Source organism: Marmota marmota, unplaced genomic scaffold, assembly GCF_001458135.2.
Source record: "Marmota marmota marmota unplaced genomic scaffold, marMar, whole genome shotgun sequence".
In the NCBI taxonomy this organism is placed as follows: domain Eukaryota; kingdom Metazoa; phylum Chordata; class Mammalia; order Rodentia; family Sciuridae; genus Marmota; species Marmota marmota.
This window is the reverse complement of record NW_026000019.1, coordinates 27,508,393-27,531,977: the sequence shown is the minus strand read 5'-3', so window position 1 is coordinate 27,531,977 and position 23,585 is coordinate 27,508,393. Positions and strand designations below refer to the sequence as shown.

The 23,585-nt window shown below is 42.5% G+C and overlaps 1 non-coding gene across 1 annotated transcript; it reads right to left on the bottom strand.

Moving 5' to 3' along the window:
• Positions 1 to 6,153: 6,153 nt before the first annotated feature.
• On the bottom strand, positions 6,154 to 6,225 carry Trnaa-ugc. The gene has a single exon. It is a non-coding gene; the product is annotated as a tRNA-Ala (tRNA).
• Positions 6,226 to 23,585: the final 17,360 nt, after the last annotated feature.

Here is a 23,585-nt window from a genome sequence, read left to right as displayed (position 1 = left end):
ACTCCCACTGCACACCTGGATTTACCCTCTCAAAGTTTTTCACAACCTCTTAAACAGCCAGCGTAATGTAAATATACTTGGTGCTGTATACCAACTTCAGTCCTTATTTGTTTTGCAAACATGAACTTGCTTGGCTAATTGGAGCCTCCATATTTCCATCTGTGAAACCAGGACAATAACTGCCTACTTCTCAGAGTCCCTATGAAGACAAAAATAAGTTTAGTCCGTGGCCAGCGCAGACAGTATGAACGGTTCTGCCACATGGGAAAATCCTAAGGGAGTTTAAATTAAAGACAGAGACTCCAATTACCTTTAAGCCAGCTCCAGGATGGCTCCTCGCACCCCCAGCTTCAAGCTACCCAGGGAAGTAGCGAGGTTTACTGAAGAGGCTAGAGAGAGAGAGAGAGAGAGAGAGAGAACACGCCAGGGAGAGGGCTTTTATTGGGGAACAGAAAATTCAGGGGAAAATCCCATCCAATGAAGGTCAAGAGGGGCAGTGTTCCAAGGTCAGATGATTGGATCTTCAAGGGCAGTGGTGAGGCACGCCTCCATGCTGGCAAGCCTTTGGCCCACGAAGGGTGAGGAAAGCTCTAACACCTAGTGTGTGAGCACCTCACACCCAGCAGGGGTGGTAACTCAATCACGTGCAAGGATGGCCTCTCACATATTCCCCCTTCTTTCTTTGAAAAGCAGGTCATAATTTACTTTCTCGAGCCCCCAAATTCTTGCTTTGAAGACTCGCTATCCTATAATTACAACACAAAAAAGAATTAACAGCAAAGAGAGCAATGCAAAGATGTTCCAGGCCGAGAGAGTTTAAGAATGTTTCCGAGGTTAAAGCCATTTAATTCTTTTAGTATTTGATTAGCTAAGGAAGAAGTGAAAGGAAAGTGACCACAACACTCAGAGCAACCAAAAGATCTTTATTGCAGCAGTGCAACAAAGAGAAAGGAAAGAAGGAAAGAGAGAGAGAGAGAAAAGAGAAGAGATGAACAGGGAGAGAGCAAGAGCAAGAGAGAGACAGAGAGCGCACGTAAGAAAGATAAAGAGCAAGAGAGAGAGAGAGCAAGAGAGAGGGGGGCCTGGCAGGAGGGAGTTTTTATAGCCCAAATCTAATGGGGCCTCTGGGTCTGCAAGCTGCCTTGTTGGCCCAATGGGGGGTTAAGTGTTCAGCCTTAAGCAGGGTTGAATGTTCAGACTTGAGGCAAACAGGTGATAAAGGACCAGATAGAGGGGGGTTTGAGTGCGTGGGCTATCTTGCAGCCAACATCTGTTCAGCCTGCCCAGCAGACAACACAGTTCAGCCTGCTCTCCACCCAACAAGAAGGATCCGAAAAATCAGCTCTATTATTTTGAATATCTTGAATATGATGATGGAGCTCCAAAAGATCCAAACTTTGAGTGATGGAAATGTGGAGACTGGCTTCCCTGATCTGGAAGCAGGTGGATCCCCATCTCTGCTCTGCAGAGGAGCACAGCTTTGGGAGTGGGCGGTACCCAATGGGAGTGGGCTGCCCCTTGTAACATTACCCCTCTGCCTTATATGGATGGAATGTTCTTTCGAACAGCCTCCCCCAATAAAACCTGGGTTTGAGGCATGCCCCTCTCTCTTTCTTGCCTGACTTGGGAGCTGGGTCAGAAGAACCATCACAGAACCCAAAGAAAAAGGTATTTTCTCTTTGTGTGATTATTTTGTGCCAGCCCCGTTCACCTGGAATGACCCTGACTGATTTAGTCATGTGTCCTGCTCCAGCTTCCTTGGGCAGGCCTGGCTCTCCGAGAAACCCCACTTTCATGCTGAAGATTGATGGGGCTGGTGAACTTGTTGAGAGCCAACAGCAGGAGAGTTGGGAGATGGGTGAGTTTGCCTCAGGTGGAACTGGGGGTGCTTTCCTGTGAGTTAAGGGAGGCACTAAGGGACCATCCCAGCAGCTGCAGAAGCTCCTTTTGCTTCAGGGAACTCCCACCTTCTCTCCCTCAGCAGTACAGGTTGCTCCACCATGGTTCACTTTGAGAAAAAAGAAACTGAATTCAGGAAAGTCGCAAAAACCTTGGCTACCTGGTAAGTCTCCCAGTGTGCATGCTGAGATCCTTGATTCCACACATTTGGTTGAAGCCAGATTTAAAGATAGGTAGTTAGGTAAATCGGGTCTGATATCAAGTACCATAAAGAAAATGGAGACCATTATGGAGAATGGAATCCAGGAAACCAGAACAACACCTGTGGAAATTGAAATGTTAATGTCCCCAAGGCCCAGAACCCATCCTAAAGAATTGTTAATGAAGTAGCTCCCAGCAAACTGGGAGGTGCTAATCAAACCACCCCAGGCCCTTCCTGCCCAGATTACTCCTCCCACCACGCGGTCCACCTATCTCCCACCTTTTGGCCTTCCCACCTGCATTCTATCACTGCAAGATAAAGGGGGAAAAGAACAGGAGTGTGGGAGGATTAAAAGAAGACCTTAGATATAAAAAAGGGAAGACTTCCCCTTCTTCCTCCAGGAGGAGGTCTTTTCTGCTGTCTTTTAATAAAGCCTTCCACTTTCCACTCTCCACTTGCCTTGGTGTGCTTCTCTGGTGTTATACTTCAGCATTGGGGAAAGCAAGGAGTCGTCACTGGTAAATAGCGGTAACATGGTTACTCTTTGTGGGAACATCTGGTTCCTGTTATGCTCGAATTCGGGACCCCCAAAAGACCACCAGAGTCCAAGATCAATGTAAATAGCAAAGAGGTGTTTATTGCGACCTAGCTCGGTCTTCCCACGCACACAGCAACTGGTGACACTGAGAGGCCCCGAGCCCAGGGTTTGCAGCAGTTTTATACACTCTTTGGGGAAGGCAGGGACCCCACATACATCATAGCATCTCTTAGAAAATCATCACACACCGCGGGAAAATCAAACAACAACTCTTAACATTGATTAGCACATTCACTGGGCAGAACAAGTTGGGTAGGGGTGATTGGTTAGTACAAGAGGGGGATTCGTTTGAAATGATTGGTTTAAGCCACGAGGGGGGGTACATGCTGAACTACATGGTTTCCCAACATGTTATCAGCCACCATAAACTACTGGAGGGTCATCTGGCATCCCAGGTATTTTCCCTGTCTCATGCTGACTGGTGGTTGCTAGGAGGTTGCTATGGGTCCTCACCTAGCCTGACTGAGTCAGGGACACCTGGCTCTGCAGATCTCTCCTGTTATTTGTAGATGAAACAACTTAACAGAGTGGGAATTTGCCTAGGAATGCTCTGTGGGTCTTTCCAAGGACAAGGGTCATGCCCCCTTCCTTGGACAGGCTTTGCTCTGAGGGAGAAGCTGGTTTTTCACCCTCTTTTGGGGGACATTTCTGGTGCCACTGGCATAGGAGTCCAGGTGAAGGAGGACTCAAGCACCTAGGGATATTTACTCCCTTCTGGTATGTTCTAGGTTCTAGGTTCTCATTTGTTTGTTGGTCTTGGGTTTGGGAAATCCCTCTGATTGTCTGTGTTTTTGTTTTGTTTGTATCTGTTACTGCCCCTTTCAAGACATACCAATACTACATTGACCCTATAGGTAGTCTCATGAGAAAGGTCTTGGTTGGTCTGTTTTAAAGATTTCCAACTCTTGGCCATGGTTCGGGGGATCCTCTCTGGTTGTCTCTCTCTGTGTCTTTTTTACAATCTTGCAATTAGAGTTGGTCTGTCAGAGGTAAAGCAAGTTGAAGAAAGGGGCCACATATAGGTGTAAGCATTTCTGGGGTGTTTTACTGTAATAATCTGAATAGCTTTTTGAAATAGTTTTTTAATAGTTTTCTGGATTATTATACAATCTTGCATTTGGAGTTGGTGTCAGGAGCTGCCACATAGAAGCTGAGCGCCCCCTAGCTGCGAGCAATGGAAATGTGGAGACTGGCTTCCCTCACCAGGAAGCAGGTGGATCCCAACTTTGCTCAGCCAATTAGGAGTGGGCATTACCCAATGGGAGTGGGCTGCCTTCTTGTTCCTTTGTAATACTACCCCTGATCTTTTTTGGAAAGAACATTCCTTGGAACCTCCCTTTGTCAGTCCCCCCTATATAAGAATAAAGAATTCAGGTGGTGCTCTCTCTTTCCAAGGGACCCCTAAGGTCAAGAGCCATCACAGAACATAAAGAAAAAGGTATTTTCTGTCTGTGTGTGTGTAATTATTTTGTGCCAACCCAAATTCACCTGGAGTGACCCTGACTGATTTAGTTGCATATCGTGGCAAGTTGGTCTGTCAAAGGTAGAATAAGTGGAAGAAATTTGTATGTGCAGATCTGTCTGTTTTAAAGTTTCCTATCTGTCAGCCTGGGTTTTGGTGATCCTCTCCTGTCTGTTTTTTGAATATGTTACTGACCCTTTAAGACATGGGCTATGCTGAATTGATCTTTCCTGTAGTCTCTTGAGCAGAAAGGTCTTGGCTACAGGAGCCACCAGTAGTGAAAATCTTGTCTAAGAGAAAGATGGTTTAATATAACACAATCTGGCCTTTTAGTGGTTTTCCTGGATTATTATTACAATCTTGAAGTTGGTCTGTCAAAGACAAAATATATAAAAGATTTTGTATGTACAAGGCATTGATGCAGCTGCATGCTAAGGGGTATGAACACTCAGGAACTATGTTGAAGGTCCAAAAGGCACTGCCTCTGGTGGGAAAGGATAGCAGGACACCAGAAGAAAGGGTTGAAAAAAACATTTAAATATTTTAAACCTGGTGCTGGCACTCCCAGCACTGTTTCTCAGCCTGGCCCCAGGCAGCAGCAGATCATCTCACTGTGGATCAGAGACACTACCAATAAGCTGGGGGGTGGGGGAGCTCCCAGAAAAGCTGCCTGGGCAGTAGAAAAATATCCAAAGGAGAACCTGGCCTCTGCCCTGCCTTCCAGCCTCTTTAGTCCCTGGAGGGTAGAATCTGCTGGCCACAAATGATGTGACAGTAGATTCCAGCACTGTTAGTTTATGACCTGGGGACAGAAATAGTCTCCCCTGTGGGAGGCCACCTGCCCATGAGCCAAGAATCCCCTCTCAGCCTTGAGCAAAGGGGGTGTCGGTCTGGCATTGCAAGCCATGCACTGGGTGAAGCAAGTGGCCTTCACCTTTGCTCAGCAAAGAAGTTTGCTTCAGCTCTGGACTTGAGTGTTACCCAATGGAATTGGTCAATCCCCCTTGAAACTTTATCCCCTACCTTATTTAGTGTAGAATATTCTATCGAAAAATCCTTCACTGTCTTTTCCCTATAAATAAAGTGATTCCATGTGCACCCGCTCTCTTGCCTTCCAGAATGGAAGAAGACACTCGAGGTCTCAGAGCTGTCCTGTACTCGATATGAAAATTTCTTCTGTGTTCTGTGCTTTCTCACCATTTTCTTAGCTAAATGTTGCAGCCAGCTCTTTTGAACCCAGTTCATCTTGTCAGCATAGGTCACTGGTGAGACTCCTCTTTTAAGATCTGACAGGACATCCCATTCAGCAGGGACTAGCCATCTCTGGGGCAAAGCAATTCTTCCTATAATAGTATCCCATCAAACTAAATGCCTGGGGATACTGGCAGAATGAACAACTGCACCCAGAAAACAGTGCTGGGGGTGCCAGAAACTAAGGCCAACCCAGGTTTTGTAGGCAGCCTCTGCAAAAGGATTCTAAAGGAAGCCCAAGGAAAAGGATAGAAAGGTCCTCCTGTCTCAATATGCCTATTAAAAGAAAAAGGCCCAAATTGACAGTAGGGAACTCACTTAAAGTTGATGGCATCCTTATAATGATAACAGACACGGGTCAGGCTCAGAAATATCCTGTGTTCCAACCCCTTAAATGTAACCTGGGAGAAAAAACGATTAAGGAACAGTTTCTGTACACCTGATTGTCCAACCCTTTCCCAGGATAGAATTTGTTGTGTAAGTTGAACGCACAGGTAACATTTGTGGGAAGCCATCCATGAAATGCATGAGGACTTATTCAGGGTTGTAGCCAGAGAGGGGATAGGCCTGGTATTGAGAACTTCCCATGGCACTCCCACTGAGACCGACCACCCGATGCATATGACCTTCCCCTCTGCTCTGCTAGAAAGGTCCCACAAACCCATTAGGAACTGAGCAGCCTACCTGCCCCCATCTCAATCCCTAAGCCCTGGAGTCTGTTCTTTTAGCCAGGACTTTTTTTGGTGGTGCTGGGGATTGAACCCAGGGCCTTGTGCATGCAAAGCAAGCACTCTACCAACTGAGCTACATCCCTAGCCCCCTGCCCCCCCACCTCTAACCGGTTTTAGTGATGTTTTCCGATATAAATACATCACACATGGGCTCCTTTTGTGGTTAGAAGCTAGACCCATCTGATCAGCTTCCCATCCTGCCCTTGCTTTTGAAGCTACTTCTGTGTTCTGTGGTTATTTCACTGTTCTATTTTTCTTATCTTTTATTTCTTAGGTAGCCCATTCCACTGAAGGGGAACCCCATTCTCTTATCTGTGAGGGATGTGAGTGATAAACATTCATAAGGATTATTTCAGAATATTATTTTTTTTATTTTTTTATTTGTTCTATTTATACATGACAGTAGAATGTATTTTGACATATTATATAAACATGAAGTATAAATTCCCATTTTTGTGGTTGTACATGATGTGGTCATGCATTCATTCTTGAACATAGGAAAGTTATGTCTGATTCACTCTACTCTTTCCTATTCTCATCCCACATCCCTTCCCCCCACTCCACCCTGTCCAATCCAATGAAACTCCCCTTCTCCCCTGCCCCACATTGTGAGTCAACAAGAGCATATCAGAGAGAACATTCAGCCTTTGGTTTTGGGGATTTGCTTATTTCACTTAGCATGGTAGTCTCAAGTTCCATCCATCCAATGCATCCATCCAAATGCAGTAATTTCGTTCTTCTTTATGGCTGAGTAATATTCCATTGTGTATATATACCACATTTTCTTTATCCATTCATCTGTTGAAGGGCACATAGCTTGATTCTATAGTTTAGCTATTGTGAATTGAGCTGCTATAAACATTGATGTGATTGCAGCACTATCAAGGAGTGGGATAACTGGGTCAAATGATGTTCCATTCCAAGTTTTCTGAGGATTCTCCATACTGCTTTCCAGATTGGTTGCACTAATTTGCAGTCCTACCAGAAATGTATGAGGGTACCTTTTCCTCCATGTCCTCATTAACATTTCTTGTTACACGTATTCTTGATAATTGTCATTCTGACTGGAGTAAGATGAAATCTTGGTGTAGTTTTAATTTGCATTTCTCCAATTGCTAGAGATGTTGAACATTTTTTATAATTTGTTGAAGTGCCTATTCAGTTCCTTTGCCCATTTATTAGTTGGGTTATTTGGTTTTTGTTTGTTTGTTTGTTTGTTTTTTGTTTGTTTGGTTTTTGTTTTTTGTGGTTTTTATTGCTTATTTTGCTGTGAAGAAATTTTTAGTTTGATACCAACTCATTTATCAACTTTATTTTTATTCTTTTTTGTTATACATGACAGTAGAATGTATTTTGACATATCATACATACATGGAGTATAACTTCCCATTCTTGGGGTTGTACATGATGTGGAGTTACACTGCTTCTATATTCACAAATAATCATAGAAAAGTTATTGCCAATTTATTCTATCTTTCCCATTCCCCTTTCTTTCCCCCCATTCCCCCCTATTTTATCTGGTGAACCTCAACACCCCCCACCCCCATTTTTAGTCAACATCCACATATCAGAGAGAACACAGAATATGAATATAATAAAGGGTCTGAAACTGGAAAAGTTACAAATATAGAAATATTTTAGTACAGAAAATTAGAAGGTAAAAGAAATGTTTCTGGGTGATAAATTATTTTGTCTGATAAACTAATATTCTTGTGCTGAAGTCCAAGATGAAAGAAGACAAAACTAAGGATGTAAACTAAATTGTGATTTTTTTTCTTTGTGGTGCTGGGAATTGAACCCAGGGCATGTGAGGAAAGCACTCTACCAACTAAACTATATCCCCAGCCCAAGTTGTGAATGTTTAAATAAGACACAGAAGGTTTGCAGAAGGTAAATCTCAAAAAGTTTGTGTTTGTGATTTAATGGACTATAATGAGCACAGTCAGTCAAAATTACTTAAACTTTAATGTACTGATATGAAGCAAAGTTTGAAAGATTGATTTTCTCTTATCTATTAAGATAATTTTCTTATATTTGTTTAATTTTATAATTACTTGAGGAAACCAAGTCTTAAAGGTGCCGGGTTTCTGTTCATGACTAAAAGGCTCAGGGGTCACTCCGGGTAAACTGGGCTAACTGGGCTGCACAAAATAACCACACAAGAGACACAAATACCTTTTTCTTTGGGGTCACTGTGAGGGCTCCTCTGACCTTAAGGGTTCATAGGAAGAGAGAGAGCAAGAGCACTCGTTGACCCCTTTTATTGAGGAGAAGCTATTCAAGTGAGGCCAGGGGTCAGGTTTCAGGGGGCTGAGTCTATCTTCATGATGTCCACTGTCAGCAGGTTGACTGACACCTGGGTAGGCCACACCCAAGGGCACAGTAAGAGAAGGGGACACACACAAGGCACTTCCATGGAAGATTCTATCCTAAACAGGGCAAGGGGTTATATGACAAAGGAACAGGTGAGCGTAGCTCCACCCATAGGGATGTAGGAAGACACACCTGGGCATGAAGACAGTCACTCAAACCCTAGAAGAGCGGGACAGTCTAGCAGCATGTCTGCCACCTGACGCCACATTGCCCAGCAAGAGAGTTAACTCAGTCATGTGCAAGGTTGGTCTTCCACATAAAGAAATTAGGATTTTGTGCCCATTTTAAAGTCTTAAGTGATTACTTTGTAACTAATTAAACAAACAACTGTTATTTAGTTTATAACAATATAGTTGACACCCTAAATATATATAACTAGGTATATGTATGCATCTGAGAACAATATCTAAGACTTGTCTAAGTGCTGTATAAAAGTTTAAGTAGTTTACTGGCAAGATAATCAATAAGTGCTCTCTTTTACACATTGTATCTGACAAAGGTCACATCCTCATTTGAAGATCAGTCTTATATCTGTTTGCTTTGACTAAGTCAATTTCTTATCATTAACACTGTTTCCTAAATGTATAAGAGATTTAAGTTTATCCTTTGATTTTTGTTAACACATAGAGACCTGTGATTATTGTTACTGTACCCTATGGATTCTAAATTGTACTCTGAAAGTTAAACTTAGTTAAATGTAAAGCTTAGGAGACCACTTTGCCAAGTTGGTGTTCTCCAAACTAAAATTGACTGTAGTAATAGTCCCCTTGAGATTTATATAGAAATAACAAAAGTGATTGGTATTTATTTGTGCCATCTAATATTTTATATAATATTTTGCATTACTCATTACACTAGGATGGAAATTTAAATGCATTTTTAGAAGGTATTAGGAGAGCCCAATTTGTTCAAAGGTTAACAATGTGGAACATAAAAACAGTCTACCACCTTTTCCACAAAAGGGAAGCTAAAAGCCCTCTTAGCCTTTCTGTTTGATTATGTGTTTCAGGTATAATGTCATATTATATTAACTGATATTCAGAGACTCAGGAAATAATACATGAGAACTTTGCAGAGTGATACTTTAAAAGGGGGCAAAAATCAGATTGAGATAAAACAATATTTTTTTTTGGTGGGGGGGGGGTACTGGGAATTGAACTCAGGGCACTCGATCACTGAGCCACATCCCCAGCCCAATTTTGTAATTTATTTAGAGACAGGTTCTCTTTGAGTTGCTTAGTGACTCGCTAAATTGCTGAAGCTGGCTTTGAACTTGCACTCCTCCTGCCTCTGCCTCCCAAGCAGCTGGGATTACAGGCATCCACCATCCCACCCAGCCAATAAAACAACTTTTAAGGTGTATCAAGAGTGAAGCAGGGGCTGGAGTTGTAGCTCAGTACTTGAGTGCTTGCCTCATACATGTGAGGCACATGGTTCAATTCCTAGCACCACACATAAATAAGCAAATAAAATAAAGGTCCATCAATGACCAAAAAATAAAATAAAATAAAAAAGAGTGAAGCAAATGAAAAAGAATACAAAAAGAAAAAGAAATGGAGAGAGACCTCAACAGATAAGCAAGTCTTTACTAATCAATAGAGGAGCACATTTTCAAGAGGAAAATGGTGACAGGCTACAACAAGAGTCTGAGTTTTATAGGGTTTAAGCAGGGCCATATCATGGAAGGACTTTGTCAGATACTTTTGGCAGGCAGGGGAACTTTGGCACAAAAGAGAAATTGTGAAATGTCAGAGTCCTGAGTTTCCTTTTACCCTTGAGGGATTGTAAATATCCACCTCCTTCAAAGAGGCCAGCCTCACCTGAGTTAAGGCTCTGCATCTTGTCTCATCCATGTTAGGATGTCTCTGAAATAGGTTAGAATTAAACTTATTTAAAATTGTGTTCAAAAGATAAATTTGGGGACAGGAGTTGTGGCTCAGCAGTAGAGCACTCGCCCAGCATGTGGGAGGCACTGGGTTTTCTCCTCAGCACTAAATGAATAAATAAATAAATAAAATATTGTGGCCAGCTACAACTAAATTAAAAAAATAAAAAAGATACATTTTTTGTAAAGATCACTATGACCTCAAAATAAACAGAACATAATATATAACTAAGTAAAGGTTTGAGATTATAATAGTCATTTTTCTTCGTTCATAGCTATTACACAAACTTAATGTTTTTGCTCTGTTAATTTCATTTTTATTTTCCTTGTAAACTTCATAACTGTTGCCTGTTAGTGTTTTGCAGAGGTACTTCTTCTAATAAAATAACCTGAATTAATTTGAGACAATTAGCCATCACCTATAGGACAGACAGGATATTATGCTGACTTACAGTACTAATACTTGAAAGGAAAGTGAGAAACTGGGAAACGGGCCAGTGAGAAATGAAAGATGGGAGACCAGGCAGAGATACACACAGAGTTATTTGTCAGAGCTGAAAAATAAAGGCCATCTCTTCATAGACAGAGAGAGGCAACACAGGCTTGGGGTTTGAGACTTTTATGGGGGAGGCTCAGGGATTAGAGCCAGGTAGGGAGGATCCTAATGTGGACAATTAAGGGTAGAGCTTGGGCTGGGGATGTGGCTCAAGCGGTAGCGCGCTCGCCTGGCATGTGTGCGGCCAGGGTTCGATCCTCAGCACCACATACAAAACAAAGATGTTGTGTCCGCCGATAACTAAAAAATAAATATTAAAATTCTCTCTCTCTCTCTCTCTCCCTCTCTCTTTAAAAAAAAAGGGGGGGGGTAGAGCTAGTATGAAGGAGTGTTGAGCCTTTCTCAGAAAGACCCTTGGGTGGGAAAGCCTTAAAATGGAGGCTGTCACTTAAGATGGCCACCCAGATCTAAGCAAGGACCTTACAATACTGACCCCAATTAAATAAAAAGGGAAAACTGTACAATTATAGATATTGAAGTTATAACCCATTACTCACAGCCACTTTAAAACTGGTAAAACTGTCCTGCTGGATTTTTAAAACCAAAAACTTAGACCAAAGTCAAGGAAACAAAAGGGCCAAGGAAAAAAAGCAGCCAACATTTTGGTCCTTACCCTCTAAGGACAGCCAGGGCCCAGAGAACGATGGAACCCTTCTTTGGGCCCTGTAACTCTGGTGAGTGTAAGGTCCTTGCTTAGCATCTGGATGGCCATCTTAAGTGACAGCCGCCATCTTAAGAAAAAGTTTTACTTTCCCACCCAAGGGTCTTTCTGAGAAAGGGTCACCACTCCCTCATACCAACTCCACACTTAACTGGCTGTATTAGGACCCTCCCGGCTCTCATTCCTGAGCCTGCCCTATAAAAGTCACAAACCCAAGCCTATATTGCCTCTCTCCATCTGTGGAGAGATGTCCCTTTATTTGTCAGCTCTGACAAAGAAACTCTTTTGTGTATCTCTGCCTGGTCTCTGTCTTTCATTTCTCACTCGACCATCTCCCGCTTTCTCACTTTCCTTTCAGTGAGTAACCCAATCTGCCAGTCAGGGAGATTGAGAGGACCCTAGAAAAAAGGAAGCCAACCAGTGCACATTCTGCAAAGAGGAGGGTTATTAGAGAGGAAAATGTCCCTGATGCTTCCAAGAGAAGTCACGTACTGCCAATAAGACTCTGACCCATCCTGGCAGATGGCACCTCTGCTAGAGGAAAACTAAAGGAGCCAAGAGGCTTCACACACATCCCCAAAAGTGACCTCTGAGGAATCTCAGCTGAATCTTAAGAGTAGATAGGAACAAGACCAATTTGACCAACTTGGCAGGAGAGTATAGCCTAAGCATAGTCCTACATGAATACTTAAAAGGAAAAACAACGGTTTTTAATGTAACTTAAGATGTACACTTGTGTCAGCCCTACCAAAAGTAAGCAAAGCTGGAAGCTATAAAGGAAGAGTTCTTGTGTAGGAGTGCCTAATAATAATGATCACAAAGGACTCTAGAGTCACAAGTTTATTCTGAGTTGATTTTGTTATGGAGTACACAAGAATTACAAACCACCACGCATATTGAGCCAAATTGAAAGGGAAAAATATCTTTTAATGAGCATGCCAAGCAAATGGCTGGGAACAGGCTAATATATCAAAGAACTCCCAGCTCCTGAATTTTGGAAGTGAGTTTATAGAGGGAAAAACCAAAGAAAAATTGAGGCACATAAAGGTCAGAAAGACTCTGTTGAGACAGATATTTTTATTACATGAGAGAATTGTTTTGATTACCCATTTCAGAGTCATTTTGTTATACATCAGGAACAAGGGAAGGTCCTACTACAATGTCAACATAGTTACAGCTGTCAGGAGGCTTAAAAGAAAACATGTTAAGCAAACAAACAATGGAGTCAGGTCAAGCAAAATGGTGTTAGTTTGGTTCTATTCATTTCAATTTGAGCCTGATCTCAGACCTACAAGTCTTCCTAACCTCCTACCTTGATAAGCTTGATCTGTTTTTCACCAATATGATTCAGTTACTGTCCTCATGGTTTTCAGAAACTGGCTTAAATACTAACTGCTTTTGTGCTAATTGTTTACAAAACACTAATGCTTTGCTGTTTTGTTTATTGTTGGCTTATCATGATGATACCATTGGTTATCAGTGACAAGTTTTGCTCCCTCACAAGTTGAAGTTAGAGAAGAAGTTAGAACATTAGAGAAGCACACCAAGGCAAACATATAAAGCAGGGTTTATTTAAAAAGGGGTAACATAGACTTCTCCTGGGAGGGAGAAGAGGGCCATAGCTGGTATCCTGGTATCCCCAGAAGTGAGGTGTTCTGCCTTTTTATAGGTCCTAGGCTTCCTTTGTACTCCTGCTCTCTTCCCCTTATCTCTCTCCTTCCAGCATACATGACTAGGCCCAGGAATGCTTGGTGGGGTGGCCAAAAGGTAGGAAACAGGTGGGCTGAAGGGGGAAGGGCAGGATGCAGCAGCCCAGGACACATTAATAAACAAATTTATAGCTCCCTGTGGGGAGGGGCAATTCCTGGGACAGGTTACCTTAGCAACAGGTTGGAGCAAGGGCTAGTTCTTGATAAGGGTGGAGGAAGGGCTCTGAAGGAATTTGACATTTAATACTCCTGGGGACAGTCTCCACCTTCATGGATTCTCTCAAAATTGGCCTCCTTGATCCAACCTGACTCCATTTACCTATCTGTACTGGCTGCCTGTCTAATTCTGGCTTCAATGATACCTGTCCTAAGTATGCCTTGTCATCTCCCATCTGCCACTGTGGACCTCTGGACTGTTCTGATGCCGAATACCCTTAGCTGTCCATGCCCCACCTGATAGACAACAAGGACTTTGGGTTACTTCCCCCAATTTTGCCCTCTTTTAGCAGGAAGCAGCATAGAAATGGAATGTAGAAATTGACAGTAGAGGAATGTAACAGTGGCCCACCATATGCCTTGAAGATAGCCCTTGCTGATCTACCACTGCAATTTTGGGGGGTGAGTAGGGCGGGTACTGGGGATCAAACTCAGAGGCACTGAGCCACTGAGCCACATCCCCAGTCCTATTTTGTATTTTATTTAGAGACAGGGTTTCACTGAGTTGCTTTAGCACCTCACTTTTGCTGAGGCTGCCTTTGAACTCACATCCTCCTGCCTCAGCCTCCTGAGCCACTGGGATCACAGGTGTACACTACACACCCAGTAGCAACTCATTTTTAAAACAGACATGTTTCTCTTCCTCTCTCCCTTCTCCTCCCTAATCTATTACCCTTCCTGAATCTCAGTGGATACAGGATTGATACCTTTCTTCCCATCATAGACAAGAGTTATCTGTCCTTGAGTACATACCCACCATAGGCATGAAGTGATCCAGACTTTGCAGATGGCACCAAAAGATCTCAGAAATGACTATCTTCCAAATTAACAAGTGAATTTCCCCAATGGAGAACACAGAATGTAGCCTGTGAATCACCTCTTTAAAAGCCCCCTGTTCCTGCTACTGGGCAGAGTCACAGCCTCTGGGACAGGACTCCACTGTATTTCTCCCTTGCTAGCAAAGCAATAAACCTTTTTTTTCGTCTCTCTCTCAAAACCGTGTTCTCAGTATTGGATTGGCACAGGGGACAAAAACCGAGAGAGCTTTCGGTAACAATATGAATTGGAGGGAAGTAAAATTCAGACCATAACAATGGTGTTAACTATTAATATTAATTACCATTTTATACTTACAAAAGCTCCAAAACTGGTAAGGTTATTAAGGTCCCTGAAGGGATTATATCCAAAAATCACAATCTAAATAAGCATAAAGTAATGAGGGTGGGAATCCCCCTATATTGCCTCCAAAAGGACATTGACGGAGAGTAATCTTTAATCTCAGCTGACACCTCTCATAATCTTTCTCTTTTCCCTTAGTTTCTCCCATCGCCTCACCCATAGATCATTGGCCAGCACCTTTCATCCCCAAGGGCTCTTCCCCGCCCAGGCTCTTTGGAATGCGGATTCAAGTAAACTTCCCCATAAATACCTAACTTCCTGCTGCCTTTTCAGCTCTGCACTCGTTTGGCGGCACAAAAGTTCAGAACCGGTCTGACAAGGATCTACTCTCCTGCAGTAGGGAGGTGGGATTGAGGGCGGGGTAAAGTGTGAAAAATGAGTAGTTGGAGAAGCCTGGGTTCTCCTTGCAGAGTTAGGTAACTGGAGGGGTGAATGACAGTCAAATCCAAACACACACCTCCAACCCAGGAAGAGGTGCTCAATACCGCAGGGCGGTCCCGTTGTCACTTTTTCTGCGCATCTGGCAACCTCTCCGCACACTTTTCTACCCCAGCAGTTTCTCTGCATGACTTGAAGACTCAGAGGGACAGTCTCTCCCCTCAGATGCGGAAACCACTCCTTAAAATTAGCGAGGCCTGTGAACTAAATCCCCTCCAAGATTAGGTCTTCTTGCGTGGAAAAGAAACAGACACTAGTATGGCAGTATGTATAAACGTGGCTGTATAACCAATGTGATCCTGCAATCTGTACACGTGGTAAAAATAAGAATTAATACCCCACTTGAATCAAATGTATGAAATATGATATGTCAAGATCATTGTAATGTTTTGAGCAACCAATTAAAAAAAAAAAAGAAACCAAGAGCTCAGGCAGCCACTAGATGTCCCCCTTTGCCATATCAAAACAATGCTATTTTATTGCCGTCCCCACCCCCAACCCTGCCAAAAAAGTGTCAGTTCATCCCCAACTTGGGTTCAAGGAGAAGGCCTCAGTCTTGGTGGCCCTTATGCCACACTTGGCCCCGGTGAAAGAAGATTAGGTGGTGTAGTATCCTATCCGAGGCCTCAGCCAGCGAGAAGTGGGCCCAAGGAACCTAAATAACTGACTTGAAGCCACTTGCAGGGACCTCACATCTAAATGCTTCATCTTTGGGGAATGGAGACAGAGCAGGTCTGTGTTTCTCTCAGTTTGATTTTTCTACACTGTAAACATCAAGGCATCACATTTAGGCAGGAAAGGTGGTCCACACCTGTAATCCCAGTGGCCAGGGCTGAGGCTGGAGAATCCCAAGGTCCCAAAGACACACATCCCTGGGGGAAGGGAGCACTCTAAAGCTCTTATAGAAATAAAGGTATATTTCCATGAATTGCCTACATCATTTCAGGGTATCAGATTCTAGCTTTTTTTTTTTTTTTTCCCCTGATCAGGAATTGAATTCGCAGGCACCTAACTACTGATCCACATCCCAGTTCTTTTTATTTTTTATTTGAGACAGGGTCTTGCTAAATTGCTTAGGACCTCCCTAAATTGCTGAGGCTGGCTTTGAACTCTTGATCCTCCTGCCTCACCCTGAACCACAGAGATTACAGGCATAGGCCACTGCACCCTGCCAAGCCTTTTGTTCTTTGAGGTATTGCAAGTTGAAGTTAATTGACACACAAATTCTGTGACTAATGTAAATTCTATTACCTCCTCCACTCCTTCCATACCCCCACCCAAACAACTTTTGCCTCTATTTGTAATTCAATATTTTTTCTCTCCATATTTTTTCTCTTCTCATTTAACCCTTTATAACCTCCACCTAATTTGCTCATGTAACTAAAATAAAGTCTTTAACCTAGTGCCAGGTTTCTGTTCTTGCGACTAAAAGGCTCAGGGGTCACTCCAGTTGAACTGGGCTAACTGGGCTGACAAAATAACCACACAACAGACACAAATACCTTTTTCTTTGGGGTCACTGTGAGGGCTCCTCTAACCTTAAGGATCCGCAGGAAGAGAGAGAGCGACAGCACGAGCTGACCCCTTTTTATTGAGGAGAAGCTATTCAAATGAGACAAGAGGTCAGGTTTCAGGGGGCTGAGTCTATCTTCATGATGTCTACTGTCAGCAGGTTGACTGACACCTGGGTAGGCCACACCCAAGGGCACAGTAAGAAAAAGGGACACACACAAGGCACTTCCATGGAAGATTCTACCCTAAACAGGACAAGGGGTCATATTACAAAGGAACAGGTGAGCATAGCTTCACCCATGGGGCTGTAGCAAGACACACTCATGCACGAGACACCTACCCTCAAACCCAAGAAGGGTGGGGAAAGCTCTGCCACATTTCTGCAACTGAGGGCCTCAGCACCCAGCCGGGGAATGTGACCCAGACACGTGTGCAAGGTTGGTCTCCCACAACCTAGGTTCATTTTTTTTATATCTGTGTAAATTTTTTATTTCACCTTTTTTTTCTGAAAATTATCTTTTGGCAATGGTTAAAGAAGTTCAAGTAGCCAGACACAATGGTACATGCCTATAATCCCAGACACCTTGGGGCTAAGGTAAAATGGTCACAAATTTGAGGCCATTCTCAGCTACTTAGTGAGGATTTAAGCAACATAGGGAGAACCTGTCTCAAAATATAAAATAAAAAGGTCTGGGATGTGGCTAGGTGGTTAAGCCTCCTGGATTCAATCTGTTACCGAAAGTTCAGTCCTTGTCTCCAATGCCAATCCAATAATGATGCCACAGTTTTGAGAAAAAGAAAAAAAGGTTTATTGCTTTGCTAGCAAAGGAGAAACACAACGGAGTCCCGTCCCAGAGGCTGTGACTCTGCCCGATAGCAGGAACAGGAGGCTTTTAAAGAGGTGATTCAAAGCTACATTCTGTGTTCTCTATTGGGGTAATTCACTTGTTAATTTATAAAATAGTCATTTCTAAGATCTTCTGATGCCATTAGCAAAGTCTGGATTACTTCATGCCTATGGTGGGTATGGTATGTACTCAAGGACAGATAACTCTTGTCTATGATGGGGAAGAAAGGTACTTCTATTTCCCCTGAGATTAGGGAAGGGCAGGGAGAAAGGAAGAGAAAGAAACATGTCCATTTTAAAAATAAGTTGCAGGGGCTTGGGGCTGTGGCTCAGTGGTAGAGCACTTGCCTAGCATGTGTGAGGCACTGGGTTCCATCCTCAGCACCATATAAAAATAAATAAAGCTATTGTGTTCATCTACAACTAAACAAAAATAAAACATAAAAATTGCAGTGACCGAACAGCAAGAGCTACATTCAAAATCATAAAGTGGACCACAATGTTACAAATCCCTAGTACCAAAGAAAGAAGCTTAAGTTTCAGTACCCCTTCCAAAGTCCTTTTTCTTTCTTTTTTTTTTTTTTTTTTTTTTTTTTGGGAGGGGGGGGGTAATCAGGGATTGAACAACCCTGGGGTGCTCAACCACTGAGCCATTGAGCTATATTACCAGCCCTTTTTATTTTTTATTTTGGGACAGGGTCTAAGTTGCTTAGGGCCCCCGGCTAAATTGCTGAGGCTGGCCTCCAACTTGCAATGCTCCTGCCTCAGCTTCATGAGCTGCTGGGATTACAGGTATGAGCAGCTGTGCCCAGCTAGAGTTGAAGTTTTTAAGAAAACTGAGTCCCCTGTTTTTGCCTCAATTTCCTCCCCCTCTGAATAGCCCTCCACAAGCTTTCTTTGTGAGGGCTTGATATTTTGGTTGCCAGGGTGATTGGGGTTTGTAACATAATTTCTGTGATAAGGGAGGGTCTTGTCCACCTGGTAGTCTATGACGTGATCTTGAAACAATATTTTTGTTAAGGGATATAATTATGACTAAGAGAGGTTTTAACGTACCTAGCCTACCCCCAACACCACCAAAATCTTCAAGGTACTTTTCTGTCAGGTAAGGTTCCCAGCGGTTTTCAGTTGCCCTTCATTATCTGCTCACTCATTCCTGGTTGACCTAACAGAAATAAGTAGGAGTAGAGTACTTGCCTAGCAAGCTCAAGGCTTCTATTCCAGCACATAGTTAGGGTGGCAGTATTTGAGGTGATGTGAAATGATACATTGCTCTGATTGTATTATTTCAAATTATAATGCATCAAGAAGTCACCCAACAGGGTTCAGAGGAGGTCCTTCCAAGGAGGCAATGGTACCCCAACTGGGTCCTGGGGGTTCTTATGCCACTGAAAAGATTCCAGGATGCATCAAAAGGACTAGTGGTGCACATCTATAATCCCAGTAACTTGGGAGCCTGAGGCAGGAGGATTGCAAGTTTGAGGCCAGCAGGCAATTTAGCAAGACCCTGTCTCTAAAGAAATAAATATTTTTTTTTCTAAAAAAGTAAGGCACAAGTCTGGGGTTGTAGCTCAGTGGTAGATTGCTTGCATGGCACATGTGAGGCACTTGGTTCGTTCCTCAGCACCACATTAAAAAAAAAATAAGTAAACAAAGGTATTATGTCCATCTATAACTAAAAATATTAATAATTTTTAAAAGTAAGGTGAAAACAAAGATTTATTTAAGGACAACAAAAGCATACACACTCCCAAAGACAGGGTACAGGTGCTTCTTGCCCATCAGAGAAACAAGTGACACATTCACAGTTGAACTCTTATGGTTTTCCTGGGGGAAAAAATATATATACAGTTTCTCAGGCAAGTTTCTTTGAAAATCAAATCCTGTTACAATCCTTTGATATTTGGGGATCAGAATGTTTCTTTGGGGCTAAGCAATAAATCAGTTGTGGGCACATTGTATAAGTCTGAATCTGGTGACATTTATATTGATTCTGTCTTTGTTCTAGTTGATCTGCTACAAGCATACACAGGAGGTTCTGTTCATCTAATTAAAGGAACAGGGATGACTGTCATTGCTCATAGAGCTCGGTCTCTGTTTGAGATAAAGCAAACATCCATGAGTCATCCCTATGGGAAAAAAAAGGAACAATTGTAACTCCTGAGTGACATGCCCTTGACCCAGACCCTTGTAAAACTGGAGTGAAATTCTGTGACTCCTTGTAAAATGAGGGAAATGTGCAAGGGCAGGGAAATTGGGGCTCCACCTGCAATTCAGCCCCTAACTACATCCTCTCTATAAATATTGAAGCCTCTCCCAAGAGAGACATCTCACTCTCAAGATAGCCCACATTCTCCCTGAAAGTGTTACTCCCTAAATAAACCTCTGCCTATGCCTTTGGCACGAGCTGAAAGTCTTTTCTGTCCTGTCATGTATGCCAAGAATCCTGCTCCCGAGTCAAATTTCCCCTTGTGTCTGGGAACTCCTCAAACCCTTCTTAGGAGACATGTCTTCTCTCCTGAATATCTATGAGGGGGGTCTCTGTTTTTCTCTCTCATGTCTCAAAGACATCCAGTTGTTTTTTTTTTTTCATATTTATTTTTTAGTTGTAGTTGAACACAATACCCTTATGTTATTTATTTATTTTTATGTGGTGCTGAGGATCAATCCCAGGACCTCGCATGTGCTAGGCAAGCACTCCACCGCTAAGCCACAACCTCAGCCCCTCAAAGACATCAGTTTTTACTTCATAAATATATACAATTAGTATTTGTCAATTGAAACAAACCTTTAACCCTAACCCTAACCCTATGACACTATAAAATGAATACAGAATATGTTAACAATTAATTTGTTCATTAATCTAAAGAGCAAAATTTAATTTCTAGAATTATCTTAATTTCTACAAAGAGGAAATCAGTTGTGTACTAGACAAAATTCATTTGCATTTTTATGAACTGGGATCATTTACATCACTGTCAGCCTTCCATAAATTAACTTATTTCTCAACAGAGTTGCAAAATTGTCAGAAACAATCCCTGCCGGGTTTCTGTTCTCTCGACTAAAAGGCTCAGGGGTCACTCCAGGAAAACTGGGCTGACTGGGCTGCGCAAAAGTAACCACACAAGAGACACAAATACCTTTTTCTTTGGGGTCGCTGTGACGGCTCTGACCTTAAGAGTTAGGGTTAGGAAAGAGAGAGAGCAAGGGCACGAGATGACCCGTTTTATTGGGGAGAAGCTATTCAAATGAGGCCAGGGGTCAGGTTTCAGGGGGCTGAGTCTATCTTCATGATGTCCACTGACAGCAGGTTGACTGACACCTGGGTAGGCCACACCCAAGGGCACAGTAAGAGGAGGGGACACACACAAGGCACTTCCATGGAAGATTCTATCCTAAACAGGACAAGGGGTTCTATTACAAAGGAACAGATGAGCGTAGCTCCACCCATGGGGCTGTAGCAAGACACACCCATGCACAAGACTCGACCCTCGGACCCAAGAAGGATGGGGAAAGCTCTGCCACATTTCTGCGACTGAGTGCCTCAGCACCCAGCTGGGGAGTGTGACTCAGTCACGTGTAAGGTTGGTCTCCCACAAATCCCCAATAAAAAAGGAAAAAAGTCAATAACAGTGAAGCATATAGACCCCTAGAGAATCAGAAAACCACAGAAGGGTCCTCTAGTCTGGGGAGCCTAAAATTCCATTGAAAGGATGCCTGTATTTGTCAATTTCACAATTTTGAAATAATCTCTCATAGTTTTTCCTTAATTAATAACAAGAATTTGGATAGCAAAAAAATCACACATTTTAAATGTTTTCCTAAGTATATTGTTTCCCATTGAGCCTCCTTCCCAGCCCCAGTCTCCTGAATCCGTGTGATTTACAATTTGTGAAACTGCTTCCCCAAAGCATCTAAAAGCAGTGCCTACTCTTGGCTGATTGATGATGCAGGGAATTGGATACATGAATTATTATCACTATCCATCCCCCAACTCACCTGTTTTAAGGCATTGAGATTGTACAATCCAGAAGCACCAAGTGACAAGGACTCTACTTTTTTTTCCCCTAACCTAGTACTATTGAACCCAGAGGTGCACTACAACTAAGCCACATCCCCTGTTCTTTTTATTTTTGAGACAGAGTCTCGCTAAATTGAACAGGCTAGTGTCAAACTTGTTATGCCTCAGCCTCCTAAATCATCTGGATTACAGGCATGCACCACCATGCCTGGCAAGACTGTCTCCTTGACCAAATTCTAGCATGACTTCTAGCAATTTGAGACCATATCCCTACACAGGCCCCAGGTTCCCTCCCAACTCCACCTTAAAATGGTTTGCTTGAAAAAGCTCAATGCTTCCAAGAAAGTGTACCATTTGTTCCAGCCAAAACCTGGTAATAGACATAGTCCCTAAGCTCCCTCATAGAGTAATTACTTCAGAAGGGTTGACATTTTTAAAATTCTTTCTCTTCCCCTTTGAGAAGTAAATTTTCTATCACTTGTCTTCTCAAAGACCTGAAAGCCATCTCTTTGGAATGCAAACATTCAAGGAGATAACTCTTCCTCTAGGCCTCAGTCAGATGGGCATTTTGCTCTAATTCTTGCACCACTGTAGATGTAAAGATAGAGATTTGTAGCTGGGTATGATGGCACACATCTGTAATCCCAGCAATTGTGGAGGCTGAGGCAGGAGGTTCTTAAGTGTGAGGTTAGCCTCAGCAAATTAGCAAGATCCTATCTCAGCATAAAAAATAAAAAGGGCTGGTAGAGGTAGAGGGGTGGTCGAACACCCCTGTGTTCCCACCCCAGTACTGAAAATAAAATTTAAAAGAAAAAGGTTTCTTTCTCATCCAGTTAAGCACCAATTCACAAACCCAGATGGCCTGTTCCTTCACGTGGTGAAACCCCTCTTCACACTCCTCAAACCTTTTAGCACACCATGCTATGTTCTATTTGTCTTTTCACTACTACTTCATTAAGTATGTTCAAGTATGATTGACCCCCAATTTCTTTGTGCTATTGTAGAAATCTTTTAGAAGCACTTCTATGTTATCCACATTTGTTTTCCTTGTTTTTATTTTAGTTTGGAGACTGGGGATTGAACCCAGGACCTCATGATTATAAGCAAGAGCTTTACAACTGAGCTCATCTTCAGCACTTTGTAGCTGGAATATCAGGTGTGTACCAGCATATCTGAGTCCTTGTCAATTTTTCCAAAATTATTCTTTAAATAATGTATAAAAAAACAAAGTATTAATAATAATAAAATGTTTTTTTTAATATATATTTTTTAGTGTTGATGGACCTTTATTTTATTCATTTATTTATATGCGATGCTGAGAATTGAACCTAGTGCCTCACACATGTGAGGCAAGCACTCTACCATTGAGCCACAACCCCAGCCCTAAAATGTTTATTTTTGAGACACTTTTGCTAATTTGCCCAGGCTGGACTTGCTCAAACTTGAGATCATCCTGCCTCAGCCTTGTGAGTAACTGGGATTATGGGCACATGGCATTGCACCTTTTTTTTTTTTTTTTTTAGTTGTAGATGGACACAATATCTTTATTTTATTTTTATGTGGTGCTGAAGATCGAACCCAGGGCCTCACAAGTGCTAGGTGAGCGATCTACCTCTGAGCCACAACCCCAGCCCTCTTTTTTTTAATATTTATTTTTTAGTTTTAGATGGACACAATATCTTTATTTATTTTATTTATGTGGTGCTGAGAATCAAACCCAGTGCCTCAGGCATGCTAGGCGAGTGCTCTACCTCTGAGCCACAACTCCAGCCCCACCCTTCCAAAAGTCTTTTTTTTTTCTTTTTAAAGAGAGAGAGAGAGAATTTTTAATATTTATTTTTTTTAGTTTTCAGCGGACACAACATCTTTGTTTGTATGTGGTGCTGAGGATCGAACCCGGGCCGCACGCATGCCAGGTGAGCGCGCTACCGTTTGAGCCACATCCCCAGCCCCCAAAAGTCTTAACTAGACAAAATGATACAGGGAAGTTAGACTACAACATGTCTCTCTCTTTTTTTTTTTTTTTTGGTACCTGGGATTGAGCC